This window comes from Marmota flaviventris, chromosome 4, assembly GCF_047511675.1.
Source record: "Marmota flaviventris isolate mMarFla1 chromosome 4, mMarFla1.hap1, whole genome shotgun sequence".
In the NCBI taxonomy this organism is placed as follows: Eukaryota; Metazoa; Chordata; class Mammalia; order Rodentia; family Sciuridae; genus Marmota; species Marmota flaviventris.
The window spans coordinates 84,303,045-84,311,394 of record NC_092501.1 but is presented as its reverse complement, the minus strand read 5'-3'; positions in this window follow the sequence as shown (position 1 = coordinate 84,311,394).

The following is an 8,350-nucleotide window of genomic DNA, read 5'->3' as shown; positions in this document are numbered from 1 at the left end:
CTTAATTTTGAAGTTGAATTGGGAGCAATTGCAAAAACAAGCATGAATTTAAGTTCCCTACAATCTCTCATAAGAAACATGACATCAACATCAGCACTCACACTGAAGAGCTATTTAAAAACTTAAAAAAAAAAAAAATTCAGGCACTATGCTGTTACTTGTGTGGAATTAACATAGGAATCTCCCAGTAATTTACAAGGAATCTCCTAGTTAAATGAGCATTCCATTTCACTTTTATTCCCTATTTAGTCATCTGTACTTGTGACTTAACTGAAAATTTCAAGAGAGATCGAATCTGTCTGTATCACTTACAGTGCCCGACAAGCATAAAATAGCCGCTCAATAAATGTTTGGAATGTATGAATAAATGAATGAATATAATTTATATAAGATGGGATCTCTGCCCTTAAATTGTGCAGATAAAGCAAATAATTTCTTTAAAAAAATTTATACATGGAAGACTAAACTAACTGACAATAAATGTATCCACTTTCACTCTTTTATTCAATCAATAAGTCATCTTACAGTATGTATGGGGAATTGGTTTCAGTACCCACCTTAGACACCAAAATCTTTGGACTGAAGTCCCTTATAAAATGGCTTAGTATTCACATATAACCTACACACATCTTCCCATAGACTTTAATCTCTAGATGAGTTATAATACCAAATGCTATGTCAGCAGTTTTTTTGTTTGTTTGGTTTTGTTTTTACTGTATTGTTTAGGGACTAATGGCAAGAAAAAAGTCTGTATATGTTCATTACATGTGAATTTCTTTTTTAAAATATTTTTTTTAGTTGTAGTTGGACAAAATACCTTTATTTCACTTATTTATTTTTATGTCGTGCTGAGATCGAACCCAGGGTCTCGCACGTGTGAGGCGAGCACTCTACCGCTGATCCACAACACCAGCCCCAACAGGAGTAATTTCTTAAAAATATTTTTTATCTGCTGTTGGTTGAATCCGTGGATGCAGAACAAATACAGAGGACTATACTAGTTGAGAGCAATTCAGAGCAAAGCACTGTCATGGATGCTATGGATGGAACAACAAGGAGACCCTAAGTCTCCCTGCCTCTGCAGAGCTTCCATTCTGGTTGAGGAGGTGAACAGTGGCAAATAAATAAGGAGAACAGAGCATGTCGGGTCATGCCACAGGAAAAGAGAAACCAAAGAAGGGAAAAGGAGGTGCTGGGTAAAGACGGGAAGGGATGCCATTTTTAAGGGAGAGCTAGGTGTGGAGCAATTTGATCTTGGGTGGTTGGGGGAGGGCTAAGGAAGGTGAGTGCACTGGACGTTGCCATAAAGGGTAGTGGGGCTTGGGAATGGGGGTGGGGATATTGCATCATCTCTCCCTGTGGAAAAGTGGGCTCTAGTTGAAGCAGAGCGAGGCTACAGGGCAAGGGGGGTGTGCCTGGTAGGACTTACCTTCCTCTCTCTCCCCCATGACCTACAGTATGACTCCATCTTTTCCCAAGATCTTGGTCCCAGCAGTGTCTAGCCTGCCCTCTATCAGGCCCCTCACAGCCCCTGTCACCCACATTTCTTGTGAGTTTACATCAGGAATGGTGCCCAAGGAAGGACCCAGAAAGGAGAATAGTCATCGTGTTTCTACCTAGAAGGTGTTTGTGTGTCTCAGAGGGTCAGCAAGAGCAGCTCTCCAGCTAGGGCTCTCAGCAGTGGGAAGGCCAGGGGCAGTCCCACAACCAGAGCCCTTTCCACTGCCCATGACAACTGAACACTTCCTACCACGCAACCCGATTTCATGCACCACATTCTGCCACCATGGCACCCCCAGGAAATGCCAACCTCATGCTCTTATATTTCCTATATTCATTTGGAGAACTACACAATGGCACGACTCACAATAAAGATAAACTAATCAAGGCTTCGAGGTTGGCAAAGAACAGACATGTGTAGAGTAGACAGGCCAGAAATAGAGCCACATAAATACAGTCAACCGAGCTTTGACAAGGTAAAGGCAGCACAGTGAAACAAAGATAGTATTTTTACCAACTGGTGCTGGAATAAGTGGACACCCACTTGCAAAAAAAATTAGACACAGACTTTGTACCTTTCACAAAAAAATAACTCAACTCATGAAAATCAAAGGGAGATTAGTAGAAGAAACAGACCAAGAGGCAGGAGGTGGGGAAAGAGGGGGAAAAGGCTGGGGAGCGACATTGTGATATTGGCCAAATCACATTGTTACATTGTGTATTGTGTACATGTACAAATATGTTAACAACAAATCCCATCTGTGTGTACAACTATAATGCACTAATTTTTTAAATGAGAAAAAAAGGAAAAATAAAACTTAAAGTGAATCACAGATCTCAATGTAAAATTCTTAGAAAATAACAAAGTAGAAAATCTAAATAACCTTGACTATGATAGTGACTTTATAGGTACAATACTAAAGGCATGATTCATGAGAGAAAAAATTACTAAGTTGGACTTAATAATTAAAAGTCAAGCCACAGAAAATATGTGCAAAAGGCTATGTATATAGATCAGTGGTAGAGCATTTTTCTAGCATGTGCAAGGTCCTGGGTTTAATCTTCAACACACACACACACACACACACACACACACACACAGGCATATTCAATTAAGAACTATTATCTAAAACACAAAAACCTCTTAAAGCTGAAACAACCTAATTTTAAAAATGCCCCAAAGACCTTAATAGACCTCACTAAAGAAGACATATAGATGACAAATAATCATAAGAAAAGTTGCTGTACACCATATGTCATTAGGGAAATGCCAATTAAAACAACAATGAGATATCACTATATATTTATTAGAATGGTCAAAATCAAGAGCACTGATAATTCCAAGTGCTGTCAAGGAAGTAGAGCAACAGAAACTCTCATACATTGCTGGTGGGAATCCAAAACAGTACAGCTACTTTGGATGACAATCTTACAAAACTAGACACACTCTTACCATATGGTCCAGCAATTGCACTCCTTGGTTATTTACCCAATGAGCTGAAAACTCACAGCCACACAAAAACCTGAATATGAATATTTATGTAAACTTTATTCATAATTGCCCAAACTTGGAGACAACCAAGATATTCTTTGGGAGATGACTTCAGACAGTGGATATTATTCAGGGAAAACAAGAAATGAGCTCTCACACCATAAAAAGACATGGAAGATTCTTAAATCCATATTGCTAAGTGAAAGGAGCCAATCTGAACAGGCTGTATGATATTCTGGAAAAGTCAAAATTATGAAGACAATAAAAAGATCAGTAGTTGCCGGAGCATGGGGGTGGGGGAAGGATGAACGAACACAGGGAGCACAGAGGATTTTGTAGGGAAGTGAAACTGTTCTGTATGATACTAATGTAATAGTATTCACACATAATAGTAGATAATGCCATTAAAGATTTTTCCAAACACAGAGCATTTACACAATCAAAAACGAACCTTAAATTATTGGCTCTGGGGCTGGGGATGTGGCTCAAGCGGTAGCGCGCTCGCCTGGCATGTGTGCGGCCCGGGTTCGATCCTCAGCACCACATACAAACAAAGATGTTGTGTCTGCCAAAAACTAAAAAACTAAATATATATAAAAAAATAATTTAAAAAAAATTATTGGCTCTGGGTGACAATGATGTGTCAGTGTTGGTTCATCGACCAATGAATGTACCCCTTCCAGAGAGGGATATCCGGAATGAGGGAGGCTGTGGGTATGTGGAGAACTCTGTACCTTCTGCTCAATTTTTCTGAGCCTAAAAATGCTCTCAAAAATAAAGTCTATTTAAACAGTGCATAGAGGAAAGGAAGAGATTCATAAGTTCAGTTACACAAAAATTAATAATTTCTGATTAGACATTATTACCAAAAAGTAAAGTGAAATTTGTAAATTTAGTATTTTAAAATAAAATTACATTTTGGACATTTAAAAATTGAAATGTAATAAGATAACATTAGAACAAGTTGTGGGTGCCCCAAGCTCACCAGGACACCAACACAACTTTTTTCCAAACCACCACTGTCATCTGTCCCTCATATTCTGCAGAGACAGCAGCTAAGAAAACTCAGCAGGATTCACATTCTGCCCACGCTGTCTCCTCAACCCTGCAGAGCCTGATTACCCACAGGGTTTCCAATCCTCACTGGAAGGGCCTTTTACAAAATGCCTCCTTAGTCCTCCCGCACTTGTGAACTTTCTGGGCATTTCTTATTTTGAGACAACAGAGACAGGTGTAGCTTCTCACTGTAGATGACTAATGAGTTCACCTGCTTCCCGTCTGCCGTCATCACACTGAATCTGAACTTCTTACTGATGGAAAGACAGTCAGGAAATCCTAGGTTTTCCATGGGGAAGACAGCTTATTGGCTGTGGTTGCAGTGGATCAGTCAATAACCAGACGCTGGTTTACTTTCCTCCCCAGTTCTTTGTACCTGGGCTCCAGACTCCCAAAGCCATAACCCACCAGGAGCATGAGATTCAATCAGAACATCTTTGTTTTCATCCCTCCCTGGTTCATCAAAGCTCCCAGTTCCAACTACTCACAGACCCCTGGGGCTTGGTGAGCTCTACTCTCATTTCTTCCCCACAGGATGCCACCAAAGTTACCCATGCCTCCCACATGACAAACAGCCCTCTATCAGCAGCTCTGAAAGCTACAACTCCAGGGGTGCTTTCCAAGCCCACAGTCAGAAAATTGCATCCAGCTAAGGCAAAGATGAGATTCTGTCCAGCACTCAGAAACTTTTGGGCCACCAAATCAATCTATATTTCTCCAATTACTCCATTCTTTCTTATTCTTTGCACAGTTTATATCAAAGTAAACCACAAGTGCATCATTTCTTTGCATTGAAACTTTACTGCCCTTTGTCTTATGAAGGCGAAATGTTTTCCTGAATAAATATCTTTAATCTGGCCACTGGTCATTCTGCACTCTAAATTCCTGTTTCAAAGACCTATTGCTGCAGAAGATAGTCACCTAGAACAACACTTTATTATTTCTCATGGTGCTGTAGCCTGACAGGGCAACTTGTCTACTTGTCCTACCACAGGCTGCTTACACATACACATCCATCTGGGCCGTGGGCCACCCTTGGAGCCCCCTAACATTTCTTGCCTTCGATGTTCTTAAAGTATGGCAGCTGGGTTCCAAAAGCATATACATATAGCTTCAGGACTTTCCCAAAAATTGGTACAGTGATACTTTGGCTGCATTCTATCAGCCAATCAAGTCACAAGGTCATTGCAGAATCAAGGGGAGGGGAACTTGCTGTCACCTTTCAGCGAGGAGTGGCAAAGAATCTGTGGCCCTCCTTAAACTACCACAGTGTGCCATAGTCCTATCTTCAAACTTGCTAGCCTGGGGAGAATGGTAACCAATCCATCCCCTTTCCAGCACCCTGTATTTCTTCACCGCCCCCTCCTCTTGTTTCCTCATGCCCTTGTGTTCAGGTCGGTGGCAGCTCTAAGGACTAGGGTAGAGTTCACTGCATGGGTCTTCTTTACAGACCAGGGCAGAAGCATCTCGGTCCTGGTGAATTCCCAACTTTTTCCAAGGCTGATCTGGAGGCTGATTCCATTTGCTTCTTCAGGTGACTGACAAGTCCACTTTATTTAAGTCCCAGTTCACCTCCAGCTCAGACTTTCTTCAGCTCTGAGAAGCACTGGGTGTTATTATTTAGATATCAGGTGACCCCCAAAAGCTCATGTGTAAGTGAAAATGCAAGAAGGATTAGATATGAAATGATTTGGTTACAAGATGTTTAACGTAATCAGTGCATTAATCTCCTGGTGGAGATTAACTGGGTGGTGACTGTAAGCAGGTAGGATGTGGCCGATGGGGTGGGCCCTTGGGGTTTATATTTTATTTGTGCTGGGAAGCTGTCTCTCTTTTTCTGCATCCTGGTGCTGTGTTCCCAGCTGCTTTCCTGCACCACACTCTTCCACCATGATGTTCTGCCTCATACCAGGCTCCAATGATTAGAGTTGGCCGTCTATGAGTTAAAGCTCTGAAACTATGAGCCCCTAAATAAAATTTTTCTCCTTAAAATTGTTCTTGTTGGGTCTTTTTGGTCTTGGCAGCAAAAAAGCTGACTAAAACACTGGGTTAGTATTTGTTCCAGGTGTTCACAGGCAGTACAGTAATCTTCACTATGGATACCACTTTTAGTCTTTTGGCTGCCTCCTTGTTAGGAGAAGGTCTTTTGGTGGTTATATTTTATATGTCAGAACACAGAACACAGATACAGTCATCCCCCTTATCCAAGGTTTCGTTTTCCAAGGGTTCAGTTATCCTCCATTGACCATGGTCCAAAAATATTAAAAGGAAAATTCCAGTTTAAATCCTAAGTTTTAAAGTGTACCCCATTCTGAGTAATGTGATGAAATCTTCTAATATCCTATTCTATCCCACCTGAGATGTGAACCATTCCTTTGTCCAGTGTATCCACACTGTATATGCTACCTTCTTGCTAGTCACTTAGTAGCTATCTCTGAGCAGATCAACTGTTATAGTATCATAGGGGGTTGTGTTCAAGTAACCCTTACTTGACTTAATAATGGTTCCATAGCACAAGTGATACTGGCAATTTTATTACAGTATACTGTCATGATTTCCCTGTACTATTCATTTTTATTGTTATTAATCTTTTACTGTGCCTAATTTATGAGTTAAAATTTATCATAGGTATGTACAGGGGAAAACATAGTGTATCTGTAAGACTCAGTGTGATCCACAATTTCAGGCTTCCACAGAGTGTCTTGGAACTACATCTCCCCTGTATACAAAGGGGAACTACTGAATTTTGTCAAACACTGGTCTGAATGTTGTTCATCTTATAGATGAGTTTAACATTTATTTAGTATATTTTGCTGAAGCATATTACTCTTCATAATGTGGCTGGGCCTTATCTAATCAATGGAAGGCCTTAAGAGAAAACACTGAGGTTCCCTGAAGAGGAGAGAATTCTGCCAGCAATCTGCTTTCAGACTTGAGCTGTATTTTGTTGGCTTTTCATGGCTGTAACAAAAATATTCAATAAGAACTTAGAGGAGGGAACAGTTATTTGGAGCTCACAGTTTCAGAGGTCTCAGTCCATAGATGGCCAATTTCATTGCTCTAAGCCCAAGGTAAGGGGGCATATCATGGGGACAGAGCCCAGCAAAGGAAAACTGCTGAACTCATAGTGGGGTCAGGAATGAGGGAGAGAAGAGAGAGAGAGGGAGAGGGAGAGAAAGGGAGAGAAGAGAGAGAGGGAGAGAAAGGGAGAGAAGAGAGAGAGAGGGAGAGGGAGAGAGAGAGAGGGAGAGAAAGGGAGAGAGAGAGAGGGAGAGAGAGGGAGAGAAAGGGGGAGAGAGAGAGAGAGAGAGGAAGAAGAAGAAAGAGGAAGAGGAGGAGGGCTGGGGGGGAGGGGCTCCAGGGGCTTCAGTCCATTCAAACTAAGATGGGTGAATTAGGTTATAGCTCTCATAATCTAATCATTCTTACCTCAAGATATTCCAGCATTAAAAAGAGCCCTTGGGGGACACCTCATAACCAAATCATATCCAAAAGCCTGGGTGTTCTGCCTGCCTGCCTACCTGGCAAATTTTGAATTTGCCAGTCCCCACAGTCATATGAGCCAGCTTCTTAAAATAAATAAATATCTGCATCTATATGCAGGAGTGAAAAATAGTCCTGATGGGAAATAGTAATACATGTAGAGAAATGTGTAGAGATGTAGATGCTTTATCTGGGACGAGAAGCTAAGAGCTAAAAGGAGGGCAGATCCCAACTCTGTCTAGACTTCAGCCTCCCAGCCCACTCCTGCCCTGAACATTCTGCCTTCACCTCTCATTCAATGCTCAGAGGACCTATATGGACAAGAAGATAATTTTTTAAAGTGAAGAGAGTTTAGCAGAAGGAAGGAAGGAAAGGGAAGGGAAGGAGAAAGAGGGGGGGAAATAAAAAGGGAGGGAAGGAGAAAGGAAATTTTTGCATATCTGTCAAAATATGAAAATTGTGTGGGTAGAGAAAGAGCATAGTTTGGCATCCATACTCTGTGCTATTGTTGTTGTTAACTAAATGATGGGAAAGTTGTAGGAAATCAAAATGGAGTCACTGTGTCAAACCCTAACAAAAATAAATAAGTAGAGCTGGGAGGTCTCGAATGAGTGGAACTCATTTAAATGCATGGATATCTCGTAATAAGAACCATCACAAGAGACATTGTCAGAAGCATAACCTTGCACAACAGCTACTGTGACCTTACACCAAAAGTGTTTCTTCAAAAACATCTGCCCAGCAACAACCCTGACATGGTGCACCCTTGTTATTGACCCCTCTAGCCAAGGGGAATTATTTCAAAACAACTGGCATAAC